We start from the raw sequence: 20,489 nt of genomic DNA, 5'->3' as shown, positions 1-20,489 counted from the left end.
TAAAAAAAAAAAAAGCCTCTGATGATCGTGTGGCTCAGCTGGGATCTTCAGAGGCTTTTCAAAACATTTTTTTCTGCAACCTCTTGGCCGAAGAGGTGGTAAAAAAATGCTTTGAAAATTTAAAAAAAAAAAAAGTTGGCCACGCCCACCCAGTTACATTACCCCCCCAAGCCACGCCCACAGAACCGGTAGTAACTGATTTTACATTTCACCCCTGCTTTAAACCCATAAACCTTAGCATTCAAATAGTAGCTCAGAAAAGAAGCTTTTCTGCAGAAGCAGGGAGATAGACCCCCACTTTCTGACTTGGATTCTCTTTTGGATCAATTTAGTCAGCTTATACCATCTTATTAGAAAAGTAACCGATGGCTTCCAATGCAGCATCTTGAATTCTGCTGGATCTTCTGGGGATCTCCAGAGAACAAAACCACCAGAAATAGAGCAGAAGTGAAGTTATACTCTGACTGGACACTCACCAGAGCACAGAATTGTACAAAAGAGACCAGCAAAGCTTTTCAGCCATGTTGAGATGCTCTTTTGGAGCCCTCAAGTTAGTCTGCAGGGCACTTTGGAAGTGGACTTGGCCTCTTTCTTGCCAGCTTGCACTCTGCTTGTGTACATGCCGAAGTGTCCAATTCTTTGGCTTTTAGTATTCGTGGATGGGAACTTGACAGCTCTCTGACCTACAAAGCCAGGTATCTTGGCTTATTCAACTTAGCCAAAGGGGAATGTCTGTAGATGCACCTCTTTGTGGCAACCTCCCCCCCCCCCAGTCTTTAAAGAGGTAAAGACTAGAAATCATCCCAAGAGCTCAGAAATATCCTTTAGACCTGGTCTGGAAATTGAACCAAACTTGTTTGCTCCTTTTAAATGAGCTCCTGCTCGAAAGAGGCAGAGGGAAGTGACTGATTGATCCTGCTAGATCACTCAGCAGCTTCCTGTAGCATTGACTAACAGCCTTCTTGGTCTGGGGATGAGGAGAAAGAGGCCGCTCTTTCTTCAAGAGATGAGCTTAGAGAAGAACATGTCCAAAAGCTCCCCCTCCCCACCCTCAGTGTCCATTTCCCAGGGAGAAATGGGACTATGTCACCAGGAATGGTATCAGCTCTGCTTCTCCACACCATTTGAATGAGGGAGGCTGATCATGTCCTGATCAGCCTCCCTCTGTATGGATGGAGGGATGCGTTGAAGCCTGAGGAGTCTTCCCTGAAGGCATTAGGGTTTATACACCCCCAAAGGAGTAGAGAGCTTGCTTGGGGTGTTCCCAGAAGGAGCCCCTGTCGAGGGGCCCAGCCATTCCTGGCCAAGGTGACCTGAACCACACCATGAACCACGATTGAGAGCTGGAACGAAAGACTCTTTGTTCTGGGTGAGAACATTGAGCAATTGTGTGTGTGTGTGTGTGTGTGTGTGTGTGTGCGTGCAATAGAGGGTGGTTCACAATAATGCCATAGTGAATGGCAGGGGATCAGGACCCCAGCCTGGCTTGGGATACAAGCTTCTCTTAGGGATGTTTTACTGTTGTTCTTCCTGACCTCTGTCTTTGTTCTCACACAAGAAACTATCAGAGAGACCCTGGAACTGAAAGTTTTGAGAGAAAAGATCAAGAGAAGCCAGCCTCAGAAGACATTCTTCCCGACCACACTCAGAACTGCTAATGAAGCCAGAATTATGAGGTTAATTTTATGTCTTCCTAAGACTTCCTTTCCAATACATTGTGCAACTCTAGAGACTTGCCCAGAAGGTTCCTCCAGCAGCAGCAGCAGGACTGGGCTGGCCCTTTCGGTTCTTCTCCCGGTCCTTCGATGCTTTGGCTGGGAGTCAGAAGATCCAGATAACTTTGGTTAAGAATGAGTTTTTCTTAGAAGGCCATGACTTCTTCAAAATGTCCACCTGGTTTCACCAATTAGCTCTGGGGGCTCAGGAATGTCAGCTTTCCTCTTAGCTTTTCAATATTGCTCTCTCTCATGTGAGAAATAACAAAACACGGAATCTTTTTTAATACCAACCCCACAAGAAAAGTTTATGTAATCATGAGATGGGGTCTCTGAGAACTGCTTGAGCCTCTTGCTCCCAGAACACCAGACCAAGGAGCATTTGGGGGTCAAAAAAAGGCAAGATGGCGGGATCAAGGTCCCACCGGTCTTGCATATGTTCTGCCCCACCTACGGACCCCTAAGAACGCAACACACACAAAGTCTGTACAAACCTTAGTTTACTAATTTAGGACTACTAATGAGCTTTCTTAGTAGTTGTTCGAACACAAGTACAATTTAAATCAGTCTTTTCTGAACAAAGGCTGTTAATTTAACTTCATTAACAGCTGACAAGAATCCAAAGAATAATAACTCAATTCTGAGGCACAATATTTCAGATAACCATAATCATACTGTGGTTGGCAGAATGCCCAGAAGCAATTTGTAGAAAAACTGACAAGAGAGAAACAAGAGCTGAATCAAACGTTTCTGGAATCAAGACGCGAAGGAATGTGAACGAAGTTGTTTCCTGCAAATTGCATCAGTCATTGTCCTTCCTTAAATAGGCTAGGGGAGTGGCCAATTAGCCCCAAGCCTTACTCTCGAGGAGACCTCCTCCTGAGGAGCCACTCCTGACTTTTAACAGCTCTACGTGCTCGTGCAGAGGCTCCTCCTCTTCTTGCTCTTCACTTATGGGAGCTTCTGGAGGTTCTGAAGGCCCTGGTTGAATCCTTGCCTCTGGCACCACATCTTCTCCAGCCTCCTCATTGTTTGACTCGAGTGCCAGCTGCACAGGCTGCTGGCACAGCACTACACCAGCCTCCTTGCTGTCGGAATCAGCTACTAAACGGAATCAGCACAGGCCGCTGATGGGCCACAACAACATACAGCAGGGACAAGGATGGCTGTTCTCTGTCTCCACCTGGCTTTTTTTGACCCCTAACTCATGCCATCTGATCTCCAGGTGAGGCTGATCCAGGAATGTGTGTCTGCTCAGAAAAGAGAGTGGAGAGTTCAGAAGACCAACCTCTCCGTAGCTGGAAGGGGTCCTTTCCTGTTGCTGCTTCAGATCACCAGCAGCGCCCACATGGGTACAAGGACTCCCAGCCTGGGTGGCACAGGAATTGGTGGCAGATGAGCAGTAATGGCAGTCTAATGCAGAATTGCCCACCCCCAAAGTGAGTGGGGGCATGGAGCACTGTCCCATTTTGAGCTGGCAGGGAGGAGATCCAGGAGTGCTATCCTACCTACTGGTGTGAACAGGGCACTTCAGCTGCAGCCCATTGAAATCACTGGGGGGAGGGGAGCAAGAATGTTTTGGTGTGCACAGCCATAAACCTCCCTCCTCCTCCTCCTCAAGCTGAAAGGGCTTCAGAAAGCATCCTCCGGTCTAAGGATATGGGTGCAAGGGCGGAACTTGGAAAGAAGTTCAGGAGTGAGGAGGGCTCAGAGCAGATGGGATCCCCATCCAAACACTGGGTAGGCGCCTGTCATGGGTGAAATGGTTGAAGTCCAGGGGTCGTAACCTGGCTCCATTGCTAGAGCTTGCAGGAGCCGCTTTTCATTTCCAGAGCTTTCTAGGCAACTGCAACAAAAGCAGCTGATCCAAAGGAGCCATGACCACGACGTCTCCTCTGCTAGCTGCTGGAGTTCCCGAGGGTGGAGAGATCCCTTTCGGTTCCCTGGGCAAAATCCTGAGGTGGGCAGAGGACTCCTCCTCCCCTCAAGCAATGGAATTCTCCTTGGGGCAGACTGGCTAGTCTCCAGACCCCTCAGAGGGAGGGGTCTGCTCAGAGTCGATGCGGAGGGGGCAAAAGAAAGGAGAGCAGAGGGGATGATGGCTGGCTTTGCTGTCCGAAGGAGGAAGGAGGCAGAAGCCACAGCCCAGAGCCAGGCATGGCCCCAAACCCACAGCAGGGCTTGGCTGTTTTCCCACTGGTGCCCAGATCTTTCCATTTGGGAGGAGGGAGCCAGTCTCACTGGAGGAGCAGCTGCAGCTCATTACCCTACTGTGTGCTCTTCCCCCTCCCCCTTCCCCTCCTGTTTCCACTTACCAATGGAGTCCAAAGGCAGCTGATCTGGGGAAAAGTTTGCTGCCCTTCACAGCACAGCCCTAGATGGAAAATGTGCCATTTTCTCCTGAGAAATGGTGACAGCTTCCTGTCAGGATGCCTTGGTTGTTGCTTCATCCCTGTGGCCTTCAGGTCTTCCAAAAGGAGGGAGGGGCTAGGCTATTGTGGAGGATGCCTCCCCTCCCCAGAGCCATTGACTGCAAGGAGCTTTCGGCCTGTCTTGGGGATGGCCGGAGCTGATGGAGGCTAAGCAAAGGGAGCCACTGGAGATGCTGACCTGACCCTCTGCTTCTCCAGAGGAGCACGTGAGAATTGCATGTGCAGCCATGGCTTGCTTGCCTGAGTCAGCACTTCTAAAGAGGAGGAGGAGGACAGGCAGTTGCACAGCCCAGCGCAGGAGCAGGCAGGAATGGGGGAGTTTGGGGACCAGAGCTCTAAGCGGAATTCATCCCCCCCCCGGAGAGTGGGAGTTTACCAGAAGGGTCTGCTCATTGCACTGATGCTGCAGTCTCGTCTCTCCCACTTAAGTCTGTCTGGTGTGTGTGTGTGTGTGTGTGTGTGTGTGTGCGCGCCTTCACGCACATCATGTTGACTCCTGGCCACCACCCGAACAGGTCCCTGAAGTTTCCTTGGTGGTTTGTTACTGCCTCCTTCCCAGAGCTGAGAGACAAGGATTGGCCCACCAGCTGGTTTTGGGCCTCAGGCAGGAATAGAATTCAGGCTCTCCAGGTTGGTAAAGAAAAAGGGGGATCTCCCCATTTCCTTGGGCTTCCTCCTGGACCCCTTGACTTCTGCTGGGGAGAGACTCCACAGCCCCCTCCTGCAGGCTGCCCAGAGGAGGGCCCATCACGGTTCCTTCTTGCCCTCCTCCTCCAGCCTCAGGTGAGCCTGAAAGTTCCCTGGGACTCTTTGCAATGTCGTTCCATCTCCTGTCCTGTCCCTTTGCCTGGTGCTGCTGCTGCTTTGTATGGCTTTGAAAGGGAGAAATTTCCTGGCTGTGAATGTTGAGCAGGAGGAAGAGGAGAGGGGGGGCAGCCTCCCTCCCAGATGGTGGCTCCATCCTAGGAGGCTGCGAGCAAAGGATGCACAGACCAGGGGTGAACTGTAAAATTTGTTACTACTGGTTCTGTGGGCGTGGCTTGGTGGGAGGGGGCTAATGTGACTGGGTGGGTGTGGCCAACTTTTCTTTTTCTTTAACTTTTCAAAGCATTTTTTCTGCAAATGCAAAAAAATGCTTTGAAAAGCCTCTGCCGATCAGGAACACAGCTGGGATCATCAGAACCTTTTCAAAGCATTTTTTTAACCACCTCTTCCCTGGAAGAGGTTGCAGAAAAAAATGTTTTGAAAAGCCTCTGACATCCCAGCTGAGCCGCACGATGATCAGAGGCTTTTTTTTTACTTTTAAAAGCATTTTTTTTTTTGGCGGAAGAAGTTGTAGAAAAAATCCTTTTAAAAGAAAAAAAAAGCTTCTGATGATCGTGCAGCTCAACTGGGCATGGGGGAGGTGGCGCAGGGATTTTTGCTACCGGTTCTCTGAACCACCCGCCGCCATCACTACCGGATCGGGTGATCCGGTCTGAACCGGGAGCATTTCACCCCTGGCACAGGCACAGCCCTCGATCTGGGGTGATCTGAAGATCCCTGCTCAGAATATGGGGTTAAACTTTCAGCCTTATGATTCTAAACAACAAAAGCATCATATAAGTGTTATCATTGCTCTGTGACTAAAGAATATCATTTAAAGTTGGAAATTCTGACTTTGTGGTTTAGAGAAATGCAGAACTCGGTTGCAAAAGTGGTGGAAAAGACCAGGGCTGATGTGGATGTGGCATCCTCCTCCTCCTCCTCCCCAATGTCTATCCTGGCTCTCCATGGCAACCTGGAGGCATCCCAAGCCATCCCCAGGCTGGTTTAGGCGCTTCTGCACATGAGATCATTTGTACTGGAGAGTGAGACGCCTGGAGCTGCAGACTCAGCAAGGAACACCAAAACCACTGCAGCTGGCCGGCCAGCTGGCCTGGGGACTGGGGTGCTGAGTGAATGATGATGCCCCAGCCTCAAGCCAGCAGTGCAACCTCTGGGCTCGCCAGGCGTGTCCCATGTGCAGAACCGTGCACACCTCTGCCAGTGCACTTGGTTGGTCAGCTTGGGCTGAGCCAAGAGAGGCCAGGCTGGGGACTGAGCATGACTCCTGCAGCCACTGTGGCTGGCTTGAGCAGGCAGCAAAATGTAGCAGAGTTAAGTGCAAAAGAAACCCCACCCACCCCCTTCTGCTCAAGATTGCTTGGAAGTCTGGAAAGGATAGGCTAAATCCAGGAAGGGGGTCCTACTCTGGGTTCCAGGATTTTCATTGCAGCTGCAAAGACTCCTAGATCTGCCAATAGGGGTGGGTAGGATGGCTGTCCTGGTGGGGTCACACTAAGGATGCCTATGGGTCAGCTGAGCCCAGAAGTTATCTATCTCCTCTGAAAGGGGTGGGTGGGTCTGAGAGCAGCAGTCACAGGAAATCCCCCCCCCCCTGTGATGCCTCTCTGTGCCTCTCAAGGACCTCTCTCTGGAATGAGAAGGGCCGGCAGGAAAGTTAGTCTCTAAGGGTTCCTGTTTTGTCTTGGCCACCAAGCAGTCAGATTGGCTGCCCCGGACGGATTGAGAGACCTAAGGGGGAGAGGCCTCTTGTGTACCATAAAATATTCCCACCCTGCAAAAGATGCGGCCAGGGTAGCCTCTCTTCAGCCCCCTTTCCCCTGATCCTGCTTCTCTTGCTGGGGGGGGGGAGGGCAGCAGTTCAGCCAGCAGCCCACCCCTACCTCCAGAGCCCCCCTCCCCATCACACCAGCAGTAGTGGGCACATTTCTCTCCCAATCCTGATCCTCCAAATGCCCCCCAAAACATGACAACCAGTGCCCTGCCCCCCCGCCCAAGCTGGGATGATGATTCTCCCTGAAATCGGAGACATCAGCCTGGATTCGATCCCGTCTGACAGAGCTTGGAACTGCCCTTCAATGTGGTTTTGGGGGGCAGGGGGACAATGAAGTGGAAGCAGGTTGGTGCTGAGAAATGGCTGCTTTCCAGATGGGGCAATTTCCCAATTATAACCACTGCAGAGCAGGGAAGCCTCAGGGTTCAGAGTCTACCTGAAGTATCTGGCCATATGATGGGAACTGCTCAGCTCTGGATCTTGGCTTTTTTCATGGGCGGCCCTTGTAATGCTTTAAAATGTGGGAAGGAATTATCCTGCCGTGTCAGGACCTCAGTACTTGGACTCTGCCATGAGGTCTCTATCTGGCTGCCCCCCCAAAGGGTCTCTGTCCTGTGTCTCGGGGTGCCTCCCCGAAGGAGACCCTCTACCCCACCCAGCCATCAAGAGGCATCTGTGGCCACTGCTTTTTGCTCCGTTCTGCTTTCCTCCTTTCAGCCGGCTGGCCGCTGTGAAGAGACAAGCTTCTGTGCCTTGATTAACTTTTATGTTGCCATACACTTTAACTATGGGTGCCCTTTTGTCCTCAGTACATTTTAGCACGTTTCTGTGTGAAGGTGAACTGCGCTAAATTCACAGCCAAGTCTGTGACTCCTAAGTCTGTCCTGCTCTGTCACTTGCTTCCAGGTGGGTCCAGCTCTTGGCCCAGCTTTGTCCTCCCGCCTTTGGCATCTTTCCTTGCAGCTCTCAACCTAGAGGAGCCTGGTGACATTTCAGTAGGGCTGAACATGCAGAACCCACAGCTGTCTGGCCAGAGTGGCCTCGGCTTCCTCTCTTGGGCTCTTTGGCAACTGGTCCTGGGGGGAGCAAGCTGGTTTGGCCCCCAAATGCTTTTTAAATTGGATTTCTTTGATTGGTTTATATAATGCCCAGCAAAACTCTTTTGTCCTTCCTCAGGCAGGGTAGATAAATCCTGAAGACAGTGAGGTGGCCTGTGGATGGCAGCTGCATTTTCAGGTCACCTTGGCCACTAACTTTGGTTGCAAATCTTCAACCAAAGCCAAAGAAGGCGGGTTACAGTCCACCTTCACATAACACCCCATATCCCACATCAGTCAGTGTGAAAGGACCCTTCACCCAACTGGTTACGCAGGCAATGGACTTCCACTCATACTGAAACCCAATGAATTAAGCCAGTTTGGACATCGTCTGGCCTTAAGTGAGAAATGCCAGGACCAAGATTCCTGCCACCCTTAAAGAGCCAGAGACAAGAAAGAGGGACTGGCATGGAGAACAGACTGGGGGTTAGCTCTGGGCTCACCGTACTTGGGGGATCTCTGGGGATAAAATAGGAACCCCCCAAATCAGCCTTGCCAAAGCATTCCGGGGTCTTTTGCAGCTCCGAACACTGATAGATCAACAAATGGATACCAAGGAAACCATTGGAAATCCACTGGTCCCTTTCCTTGTGTAAATCTCGTGTGTTATACAAATCATGGCCGCTGATTGCTGATCCTTGGTTGCCCTGTGTGTGCGCGCATGGGGGTGGGGGGAGGGCTTTCAATGGTCCCTGCAATTCTAGAATGTAGAGCAAATCTCTGGTTTCATTCTTTTATTGATGGCACTTGAGGGGCAGAAGGCCCCCTCCCCCTTTCTCTTTTCCCCTCAACATCACACATCCCAACATCACAGTCCTGGGAGATCCCTGAGGATCTGGCCAAGATGCCTGCAGCTGGCCAAGTGCCAAAGATGTGGGCAGATGAGGGGAGGATTGATCAGTATGAGGAGGACTCTTTGCAGAAGAGAGAGGCCATTGCTCTTCACAAGCCTGCTTGAGGTGAGTTGTCCATATGGCTGCCCAACCCTGTCTTATCAACAGGTGAGAACCAGGGTCCACAAATCAGAGTGCATGCAAGTGTCCTGAATCTCCTTGCCTTCTGGGTGCTCCTCCAGGCCATCCGGGGACAGGAGAAGGCCTGAGGCAGTTCCCACTGGAGAAGGAGGGCAGCAGCTGTTCTCCACTCTGACAGGGAAGCCCTCCCCGTGAGAAATTGTCCTCCATCCTTGCTGGGGCCGTTGGTGGGTGACCTGTCCAAGAGACTGTCCCGTGGCTCTCTGGGGTCTGCTCTGCTCCTTCCAGGGAGCTGCTTCCAGGAACAGGACCCTCACCATCGGCGGGTGGGCAGGGAGGCCGAGTGCATCAGCGTCAGTCTGTGCACGTTGTCGAGGAAGCTCTGCCAGCCCCTCTGGAGGGTACGATTGACCTGCTGGGGGCAAGCAGAGTTAGGCACAACCCCTGAGGTTCATCCTGGGCTATTTTGTGTGTGTGTGTGTATGTGTTGTCTACATGGAGCAATTATTTGGACCCAAGTAAGAGGATAAGAATGGGGACCTCTCCTCCCCAGCCCGAAGTGGGGGAAGTGGGCTTGACCTAGGTCTGGCTCAGTTGCAGAAAACTATGTGGGTCCTTGTCCCCAGAGGCTGAAAAGGATGGGAAAGAAGCGCGGAGTCTGGGGTCCCTGGTGAACCTCACGGAGGCCTCTGGGGGCCTTTCAGAAACCGCCTCGGCTGAGCAGTGCTGGGACGTAAAATCTGCCAGTCAAGATAGTAAGGAGTGGAAGAGGAGAAGAGGCTCCCCTCCAGCTTGTTTTTGCCTTCCTCATGGGAAGGTAGAAAATACCACCAAGTGTCACATGCTCCGCGGCCCAGATGGACACCCAGAGAAAAAGTCACAGACCTTCGGAAAAGATGAAAGGGGGCGGAGGAGTTGTGTCCAAGCAGGTAGGTGATCAGGCCATCCTATGGGAGGAACACAGCAGGGGAAGGTGTGTGTGTGTCCCTTGCTTGCCAGAATGGCAGCCAGCTAAGCCTCAAATCAGCTTTAGAAGCTCCAGAGCAGCTTCCGTACCTGTGCAAAGCGAGGCCACAAAACTAAGATGGAAGGACGGGGACCCTCTCTCAAAGTGATCAGTTCCAGGGATGATTGGAACTCGTGCAAAGTGGGGAGCCCTCCTGCTTCTGTGGGGAGGCAGAAGGGAGAGGGTCTTGTTCCTTGCCACTGCGTGGCAACTCTGAGGCGCAACAAGAGAGGCCTTTGGGCTGCAGCGGATTTTCCTGTCCTGCATTACCTGGTCCGCTCATCTGGCAAGCCAATGATGGACGGGGTTACCAGCTTTCTAGCAGGCATGGTGAGGCTCTCTTGGGAGCTCAGTCTTGTCCTGAGGAGGGCAGACTCCTTTTGGCAGCAACCTGCCTCCCCCCAAATGGCTGAACTCTCCTCCCCTTACCTTTTGGCATCGCTTCACCCTGTTGCTGGCTTGGGCTTTGCCATGAGCCTGCCCAATGAGCAGCTGCCCATCACTGGCTTCACCTGCCGGGGTGGCCTCTTCGTCCTTCATGTCCTGCCCCTTCAGGCTCAGGGCTTGGTGTCTGCAGCTGCCCTTCTTCCTGGCTCCTTCCTGGGAAGCCTCTTCCTGGCTGTGGCCCAGGCTGCCCTCCGCCCTCCAAGGAGCCTCCTCGGCTTCCCAGGGGAGAGGAGCCTCCTCCAAGGAGCCATAGGAGCTTCCATGGACACGATCCAGCAGCCCTGGGGCCTTGGGCACCCTCAGCGAGCAGGCCCTCCGGAAGCCTGTGTGCTTGGTCATGGGGGTTTGGGGCCTGGCTGGCTGCAGGACGAAGAGTCAAGTCGCTCTGCTCAGCCAGAGCTTTTTCCTCCCCTTATGTTGCATGATTCCGTGAGGTGGGGAGGAGGAGTGACTTTTGCAGACTTGAACTCTTTGGACTTTCTCAACAGCCCTTTTATCAGCTGCCCCTCAGACGGGGTAGAAAGGTCAAGACAGGCCCTACAGACACGTCCCCAGGCAGGGAGCAAAGGGCTTGGGGGCCTCTCCCTGCTTCCCACGGCAGATACCGCACCCTTCTTCAGGAAGGGGATGATGGATCTTAGGAAGCCAGGTAGAATTTGGCCTCAGCGGTGTGGTGACTCTCTGGAGCAGAGCCTTAAGGCCAAAGCTGCTCCTGCAGCGCTTAGGCCAGGGCTGGAGACAAAGGAGGGGGTGGATGAGTCCAAAGGACACCTGGCCGCGCTCGGCACAGCCAGAGGGACGCTGGATTAACCTCCCGGAGGCCGAGGTCCAACGGCTACTCAGAGACGAGGGGCCCTCTCAGCCCTCACCCCAGTCAGAGGGTGGGTGGCGGGACTAGGGCAGGCCAGGCGGCCGAGGAAGCGACGAGTCCCCTGGAAGGCGGAATACGTCCCGGTCTACAGGGCGGCCTGAGTCCCTGCGGTGCCTGGGAGGAGGAGCGGTGCGCTTGGGCTGCGGAGCCCTTTCCCCCCAGAGACTCCGCGTCTCCGGCTCCTTCCTCCACTGGCCTCTGAAATGCTACAGTGGCCGGGAAATATATGGCCGTTTCATTTGTGCCGCTCAGGCCTCCCTTAGTCTTTCCAGCCTGGCGGCTGCAGCGGCCGGGAGCGGCTATGCAGGCTTCAGCTGGGGATCGCTCCCCGCGGAGATGGGGGAGAGGTGGGGGGGGGGGCAGGCAGGCAGGCAGGCAAGCGGCACCCGCGCGACTCTGGCGTCCCCTGGTGGAAGTCCCGCGTGTGTCTGTGGGAAAGCCGCTGCCGGTGCGAGGCGAAGCTGGAGCGGGCGGGCTCTGGGAGGGACCGGTTGGGGTCGTGGGCTAAAGGTCCCGGCACAGCCGATAGCGCTTTTTACTGGCCGGCGGGGTTTTTTATGTTTAAGCTGCGAGCCATTATGAACAGAAAGGCATCAAAATAGTAGTTTGACCAGCCAATTTGGTGTATGGTCAAGGCAGGGGTGAAATGCTCCCGGTTCGGATGGGATCGCCCGATCCGGTAGCGATGGCGGTGGGTGGTTCGGAGAACCGGTAACAAAAATCCCTGCGCCCTCCCCCCCCGCCCCCAATGCCCAGCTGAGCCACCCGATCATCAGAGGCTTTTTTTTTTTTACTTTTAAAAGCATTTTTTCTACAATCTCTTCCGATGAAAAAATGCTTTTAAAAGTAAAAAAAAAAAGCCTCTGATGATCGCGTGGCTTAGCTGGGATCTTCTGAGGCTTTTCAAAGCACTTTTTTCTGCAACCTCTTGGCCAAAGAGGTGGTAAAAAAATGCTTTGAAAAGTCTCTGACGATCCCAGCTGAGTTCCCTGATCCGCAGAGAGGCTTTTCAAAGCATTAGAAAAAATGCTTTGAAAAGTTAAAAAAAAAAAAAAGGTGGCCACGCCCACCCAGTTACATTACCCCCCCCCCACCAAGCCACGCCCACAGAACCGGTAGTAACAGATTTTACATTTCACCCCTGGGTCAAGGAGAAACCAGGAGATGGTGAGTTCTAGTTCCGCCTTAGGCATGGAAGCCACCTGGGAGATTTTGGGCCAGGGCCTCTTTCTCAGTCCCCAACCCACCTCGCCAGTTCTTGAGAAAACAGGAGGAGGAAGGAGCATTGTGTATGTTTGCCACTTGAGTTATTTATAAAGTAGGAAAGATGGGATAAAAATGTAATAAACAATAAAATAGTAATAAAAGGAGAAAAGGCAACTTCAAACGTTGTTCAGAAATCTTTAAAAAACATTTGTGTAAGCAGATTAGGCGTGTGGCAATTGACTCGAAAGGCTGGAGAATATCTTCCTAAAGGGAAGGGATTTCGTTGCTTTTTTGGCAGCATTCCAAAAATGGCTCCCTCGGCCGCCTCCTGGCATGGGATTTTCTCATGGTCTCCCATCCAAGCATGAACTAAGCCAATCAGAGATAAGGAGAATCCAAGACCTCAGTGCCTTCCGCCGTGCCCTTAAAACCCACTTTTTCCAGCAAGCCGGGCTGGCTTAAGAAGAAATTTTTAAATGTTTTAAATGTTTTAATTGGTTTGTGATTTTTAAATTTTTGGGCCAAATTTATATACATTTTAATTGTTCTTAATATTTGTAGTTCATGTTCTTAATTCTGGCTGTGCACCGCCCTGAGTCCTTAGGGAGAAGGGCGGTATATAAATTGAAAAATAAAAGAAAATAAATAAAAGAAAATCGAATTTATTCTTCTTCTTATTTCTCTGGCTGGCTCCTGGGTCGGTGGGCAAATACTTTCAGAATGAATAGAGAGATCAGCCAAGATGGGCTCAGGGCCGCCCCCTCCGCCCAGTGGCTCAGCGGCGCTTCTGAACCGGTCAGCACGGCAGGACCGTCCGAGCCGCTCGGCTGGCGGCAGCAGAAGCAGCAACGGGAGGCGGGCGGACGGCCAGCTGTGCGCCACGTGCAGGAGCCTTCTAGGGAACGCCCCCTCCCACCAGCAGCCAATCAGAGACCGGGAGATTTTTCCGCCTCCCTTCTGCGCGGGGCGGAACAAACCAACCTTTGAGAAACGATTCAATAGAAGCGACGAGGTGGGACCGCCCGGCCAATAGCTGCGGCTACAGAGCTGGGTGTGAGGACTGGCGTAAAGAGAAACCACTAGGAGCTTACACCCGGCGAGACAAGCAGCCAACGAGAAGACGTAATTCCGAAAGGTGGGCGGAGCGATCGGCTGGAAGGCGCCAGGCTTGAAAGTGTGGCTGAGTGACAGGGGAGAGGCGGAGGCGGGGAGGCGTGGCCACAGAGGAAAGAAAAGGGGCGTCTTCCGCGGAGGCCAGTGAGAAGCGGGAGGGTCGCGGGAGCGGCCAATCGGGAGCGAGCAGGGTCCGGCTGCGAGGAAGCGGAGCTGGCGGCGCGAGGGAGCGGAGCGCAGGCGAGCCGAGCCGAGGTGAGCGGCGCGAGCGTCCCTGCTGACGTCACCGTGGCCGGCCGAAGCGTCACGCCCCGCCGTTCCTTCATGAGGTCTCGCGCCTTGCCCGGTTCGCGCGGCCCGAGAAGTCACCTCCGTCCGCTCTGCCGCGGGCCGGCCGGCTTCCCTCTTGCCAGGGAGAGCCCGGGACGCGCGTCGGCGGAGCGGGGAAGGCCGCGGGCCCGGTGAGTGAGGAGGGAGCGGCCCCGCCTCGTCCTGGGCTCCGAATGTCCCGAGAGCGGAGCCGGGCGAGGCTGAGGGGCTCCCCGGGCCTGTCCCGGCCTCGCCCCCCCAGCCCCCCACCGGCTGTGGCCCCGCCGCCCGGGAGCCCCCCAACCCCCCCCCCCCCGGGAAGGCAGGAGGGCGCCGGCCGGAGAGGAGGCAGCCCGGGGGGCCAGCCGGAGGCGCTGGCCGAGAGACGCCGAGAGGGCTGTGGAGCCCAGCACGAGGAGCCCCGTCAGAAGCCCCCCGAGGGATGGGAGGGTCCGGGGGGGCGCGTGAGGGGAGGGCTTCAGTGCAGAAGACCCAGGAAGACCGGCGGGGGGGCTTCTCCCTCTCCGGGATCCCTGGAGGCCTCTGGGCCCCCCTCGCCCCCGCCAGCTCTTTCCCCCGCCCCACTGGGGTCTCCTGGGGCTGCTGACGGTCCTGCCGGCGATTTTAGCCCCGTTTCTGTTGTTTCCAGACCGGCCTTCCCTCTGGGCCTCCCCTGCATGCTAAGTGACTCCAGAGCTCTTGCCACCTTGGCCAATAAGTGGGCAGAGGGGAGGGGAGGGGGGCTCCTGCCCTTCCGGGACTCTTCCCAACGGATTGCGTGCAAAGGGTCCAAAATCCAAAATCTGAAGCCAAAGGGGGGGGGGGAGGGGCGTTTGGGGACCACTGGATGTCAGCGCTGGGATTTCAGGAGCCTCTTCTGCATCTGGCCCTTTTCATTCCACCTCTCCTTTAAGTCTGAATGGCAAATGAACATTGTTTTGCTACCCTCTGCTATATAGGGTTCTTTAGTGGTTTGGGACATTTTTTTTAGCGCTGTACATTTTAGATGAGGGATTTTAAATTAAGTACTAACAAATCGTTTTAACTGCCTTATCATGAAGTGGTTCAGCTGGTATTTCTCAACTACAACTTTGTCCTTAGCAGTATTTTCTAAGGCCCACTTCACTGTTTAACTGGATCTGTTTTGGTGATGCAACCTTTGTACCTATCATTGATTTTTTGCAGACTTCTTCTGTACCGTATATTTAGATTCTCTCTTGCTGTTCTCTGTTGGGTTTTGCTTTCTGCCTCCCTTTTAGTGGACAGCTGTTTTCACTTTGCTTTCTTTATTTCATCATATTTTTGTTTGCCTCATCTTAATAGCATCATGAATTTCGTGCATGAGATCTTCAGGCACTCTATAACATCTATTAAACCTTTATCATTGCTGTGTAATCTAATGGAATATTGTTTTGGAAGGCGGGGATGCAGCACCAGCTCCTGTTTTTGTTAACAATTTCTACATCTTAGTTGGTGGAGTATACTTGATGTTATCTATCTGTTGATATCCATGTGCAGAATCTTCTTTTAGGTTGCTGCAAGAAAATTTTTGCAATAAATGTTGAATTTCCTTGATATTAGCCGACTTCCTGTGTTGTTTCAAACATCAAGATCTAATTTTCCTGCTATTTCAGATCCTTTTATTTCCAACTGCTATAATGAGGATGGTGGTCTTTTGGGGTGCTGTTGGGTTGACAAGGGGTTATGTGTTACCTGTTCTTGGAGCAGAAAGAGGGGATCTTTTTTGTCAGTTTGCACCTGGTTTTCCCTGCTGCAGGGCGTTGTGGTGCAGAACCTCCTCCCACCTCCACAGGAAATTCCTTCACAGACTCCCTCAAGTCTCTGCATGAAGCCTGTTAACCAGACTTCTGAGAGGATCCTTCCCTTCCTGGCTTCCAAGCCCAAACTGGTGAGAAAACGGCATTTCCAGGGGAAGGTGGGGAGCTGAGTTTGGGTCCTCCCCAAGGACCCTCCAGGAGAGCGTGTGCAGTGCGGGGCAACACAGCCTCCTCCTGGGTTACTCAACAGGCTGAAGAATAAAGGAGAAAAAAACTCCTGCACGATCTTGCCCGTGCAGGAGTGTGTGCAGGATGTGTCCGAAGGAGGGCAAAGCAAGTGTGGGCTTGCGTCTCTTAGAGTGATAGGATGCTACAGTTCTGCTTCTTGAGGATTGTTACAAATAATGTTACAAGCTTTCATGCTTTTCTTTCTGCTGACCACTGAAAGACTCAAAGAAGAGGCAGGTAGGTACCTGTGTTTCTCATCAGCACGGTGAATGTTTCCAGTCTAATGTTATCCAATTGAAAATCTCCTGGAGAACTCTGGCTCCTCGGCTGCCTCATTCTTTCCCTCCATTGCTGTGAAGGGTTAATTGTCCCTCTTGGCCTCGATTTTTGACAATCAAAAGAATGGGGGACCTTTGCCAGAGTCTCAGCATAAGGAGGGTTTGCCATGGGAGAGTTTTCATTCTTTGCTAAGAATGCCCCATAGCCAACCAAGAGGTGTGGGTCCTCCCCACTCCCATCGTAAAGGGCAACATTTCTGCCAACCTCTCATTGAGCCTCAATAGGAGTCCTCGGGTGGCACCCCTTCCCTCAGTCTCTGGCTGCCAGTTTGTTGATTGCTTGCCAGGGATTTAGCCCTGACTATTGAAACAAGAGGACTTTCAAAGGGAGCATGTGATGCTTGTTGGAACAAGATTTGGGTGTGCGTGTGTAGGGGATCTTGGGGAAAGTGGCACCACAATTCTTCATTGTTTTAGGCGGGGATCAAAGTTCAGCTCAGCTGGCTGATGGGTGTTTGAAGGAAGGGACCTGGAGGTATTTTAGGCCAAGTCCTGAAATGAGATGCGGGTTAGGAAGGCAAAACAGAGCATGGCTGATCCAGTTGGATCTCATTGGGAACATATAGATTGGACTGGCCACAGCGCACTGCAGGAAAAGGCATATTCTGACTTCTTGCATTTGCTTGCAATGTAGCCTGTGGCTGGCTGAGTAGGAGATGCAGCTGCATTTTTTAAAAAATAGTTTTTATTGAACATTTTTCTTCATTTTATATCACAATTTCAATCTTTACAGCTCTCTGGTATCAGTATATCTTCTAAGTACATGCAAATTATTTTCATTATTCTTCCTTTCCTTTTGTGTACATATCTATTCTACACAATGCATTAATATTGCAATTACATACCTATATATATATAACCCTTTATTGTCACATCTTAATTTACTTTTACATTTATTCTTATTTTTTGCTTCTATTCTCTAACCAGTTATACCATGTGTCCCAAATCAAATAGTATTCTGTTTCATCTCTTTATTTCCATTGTTAGCCTGTCCATCTCTGCACATTCTAACACTTTTTTTATCACCATTTCATCAGAGGAAGTACTATAGTTTTTCCAGTATTGTGCGTAGATGATTCTAGCTGCTGTTATTATGTGTAATATGATATACTGAGTTTTTTAATTATAATTTCCCCTTAATGTATCTAATAAGAATAGTTCTGGTATTAGATCTATTTGTTCGTTGATAATTTTTTTTTATTTTTTAAAACAAAAAGTAAATAAAAATAGGACACATCTTTTCAAAACGAAGCTTTTGCTCCGGTCACAAATTGAAACAAATCATTAACAAATCTTATTTTCAATTAACGCAACTCAATATTTTAAACAGATATTTCCCTCAAATCTATCTATATAACTATAGCATTAACCCCCAAAACCCATTACTTAAATCTTTAATTCTATCCAGTTAACAATTCATTTTTCTCTTTCATTTGCTTAGATGGATATTTTGACAATATAAATCATACAATTATATTGGAGAAATTGAACATTCATTAATTATTTAATTATTATTAAATCTAACTTATACATTTTATCTTAACTATCACTCTCAACATGCACCTCCTTGTTTTGATCATCCCACCTCTTTTTATTATCTTTGATGTTAAACCAATCATTTCTATTTCTTGACTGTTAATCACAGCATAACCCTTTGTTTTAGCTATTAAATATAGCATATTTTTATTTTTTGGCCATTACCCAGCATGCCCTTTGTTTGGCTGTTGAACACAGCATCTCTATTTTTGTTTTTTGTCCAAGAAAACAAAAACCGAAACCAGCCGAGCACCCCGCCCAAGGGCCCTCCAAGGTTTCATTCCAGGCGAGGGAGCTGATCTGGCTGCTGACTGAGCCGAGCCTTGCTTGCATCCTGGGAGGCCATTGCTCCCTTCATCTCCTAAATGTGCATTAGCCTCCTCACACATACTTGAGAGGATCAATTAGGTAAGATTGTAAAAATAGGTTTGCCTAGTATCTCAGCTCGATTTGTCTGACTAACCTGGATCCTCTTTCTTCCTCTGGGAGGACAGGGACATCACTTGCCTGTCAGCATTTCAACACTGGCACAGAGAGAGCAGAGGAGAGCGAGAGATAAACTCTGAAACTTTTGCCTGCTAAATCCCTTTGAAGCCCGGTTGTGGTGGAAATGAGGAGAGGGGGCACATTCCTAGGAAATGACGAGGAAAAGAAGTCTGAAGAATGACTTGGAAGACAGCCAATGAGAAGCAGAGATTTGGGGATCGGAAAGGGAGGGATTGGGAGGCAAAAAGTCAGTCTTGTCCAGATCCGGTGGCTGAGCTCAATTAAAGATTTCCTTAAAGATTGGCAGTTTGGAAATTCATTTAATTTTGAGATAGCACCGCAGTCTGACCTTGCCCTTCTCCCATCCTTTGCTGCTCTGGTCACAGTAAGGCAACCAACAAAGCAGGCAGGTAGGCAGGCCCTCCTATTTAGCCAGGCCCCTAATGTCTGGGCATTCCTAAATTACTTCCGAACAATTAGCTTCTTACTAAGATACCTCCTTGGTGAGGTTATAAAAAAAGATGTTGAGACCTTTAGAAAGAGTGCGGAGAAGAGCAACAAAGACTAGACTGTTAGGGGGCTGGAGGCTAAAACATATAAAGAATGTTTGCTGGAACGTCTAGTGAAAAGGACAAGGGGTGACATGATAACCACCTTCCAATATTTGAGGGGCTGCCACAAAGAAGTGGGGGTCAACCCAATAGTGGGTTCCACTTATCTTTGGTACTGCTTCGGAACTGTGAGCACGTGTGTGCTTGCTTCACTCACGCGTGGCGCTTCTACGAATGCACAGAACCTTCTGTGCATGCGCAGAATGTGCGTGTTGACCTCCGTGTGGGTGGGTGGAGCTGCCCACCACCGCCACTACTGGTTCACCCAAATCTGGGCGAACTGGTAAAAACCCACCACTGGGTCAACCTATTTTCCAAAGCCCCTGAAGGCAAGACAAGACGCAATGGATGGAAACTAATCAAGGAGAGAAGCAACCTGGAATTAAGGAAAAACTTCCTAACAATGAGAGCAATTAACCAGTGGAACTGATTGCCACCAGAAGTTGTGGATGCTTCATCACTGGAGGTTTTTAAGAAGAGATTGGATAGTCAGCTTGTCTGAAATAGGAAAGGGGCTTCTGCTTGAGTAGAGGGTTGGACTCCAAGACCCACAAGGTCCCTTCTTGCTTTGTTATTCTGTTCTGATCGCCCCTCTCTTCATTTCAGCCCCATTTGCCTCAGCTCAGTTGAAAGCTTCCAGGCCATCCACAATGGCTCCCTAGTTCCCCACCACCACCCTTTTCTCAATAGAATGGAGCGCAATGGTCCTTACTCAGTCATTAGTGGGCTAATGCGATTTATCTCCTGCGTTTCTTTCAGGAGCTTTTTTTAGAGAAGCTCCTGATGGTTATGCAGAGACTGTCCAGCTTGAAAAATAGGTGTTCGGTTTATGCTGCCCTAGAATGTGGGGATTCTTGAGCTGGTGTGTGTGTGTGTGTGTGTGTGGGGGGGGGCGTGCCTTGCAGCTGGTGATTCCGAAGTCTCCGAGAGCAGCTGTCTCGAATAGGCACCGAAGGAGGAAGAGAGCTTGTTAGGGAGCTGCCTCTGGAGGCCACAAGTTGGGAGTCTGAAGCACCTTTGAGTCACAACTTTTATTAAAAAGCAGGATGTTTTGTGAGCTTGAGCGAAGGGCCTGAGAACGGATTTACTGTTTGTGCTGTTAACAACTGTTACTTGTGATTTAAAAGGGTGTTGTAGAAGAATCTTTAATTTGAAGGACAGCATTTAATACTGGTGTATTTTACTTATTGTGCACCCATGTCTTTCAATTTCAGACTTATTTCTAGGTTGGAAGTAGTTTGGATCAGTGGGAGAATACAGTAAGTGGGGTGGGGTGGACGTCCTTCTTTGCATCACTGCTGAGGTGCTGGCAACAGACACCCACCCACCCCCCGGCTCCTACTCGGGGATCAGTTATTTTGGGAGCCTTTGTTGGGGATTTGGGTGCCTCCTTCCTTCCAAGATCAGGAGGGAGACTGAGCTGAAGGGCGGAGACAGGCCCTGATTCTGAACGGGGTGTTGCAGTGGGGCAGCTTCCCCTCGAGGAGAGTGACTCCCTCACCCGCCATCCGGGAGGAGCTGGGGCTGCTTGGGAGCACTTACTCTTTTTCTTCACCTGCCTGGAGTCCCTGGGAGTTGGATGGCCTACAAAAGGGTGTCAATAAATAACAGGCTGTCTCCCTTATGGGCCACTGCTGGCTCAGTTGATCTTCAGGGCAGCCTCCTGCCTCTTTCCCTTTCCCACTCGTGGAGCACAGCTGGCTGCGCCAGAATTTCTGTTATTAATTGACAGCTGTTAAATGA

The 20,489-nt window shown here is 51.1% G+C and overlaps 1 protein-coding gene across 2 annotated transcripts in view; it reads left to right on the top strand.

Moving 5' to 3' along the window:
* Positions 1-13,700: 13,700 nt before the first annotated feature.
* PC (pyruvate carboxylase) overlaps positions 13,701-20,489 on the top strand; it is a 143,949-nt gene continuing 137,160 nt past the window's right edge. The window contains exon 1 of one of the 2 annotated variants that reach the window (XM_070950266.1): positions 13,701-13,715. The gene's annotated coding sequence lies outside the window, so the exon portion shown is untranslated. Of the gene's footprint in view, positions 13,716-13,799; positions 13,922-20,489 lie in introns of those variants that run through there. The other variant, XM_070950265.1, reaches the window with a different exon arrangement.

Source organism: Pituophis catenifer, unplaced genomic scaffold (assembly GCF_029215685.1).
Source record: "Pituophis catenifer annectens isolate HBS135680 unplaced genomic scaffold, rPitCat1.0.hap2 SCAF_10, whole genome shotgun sequence".
NCBI lineage: Eukaryota > Metazoa > Chordata > Lepidosauria > Squamata > Colubridae > Pituophis > Pituophis catenifer.
Note: the sequence above shows the minus strand (reverse complement) of the source record. Positions and strands in the feature narration are given on the sequence as shown.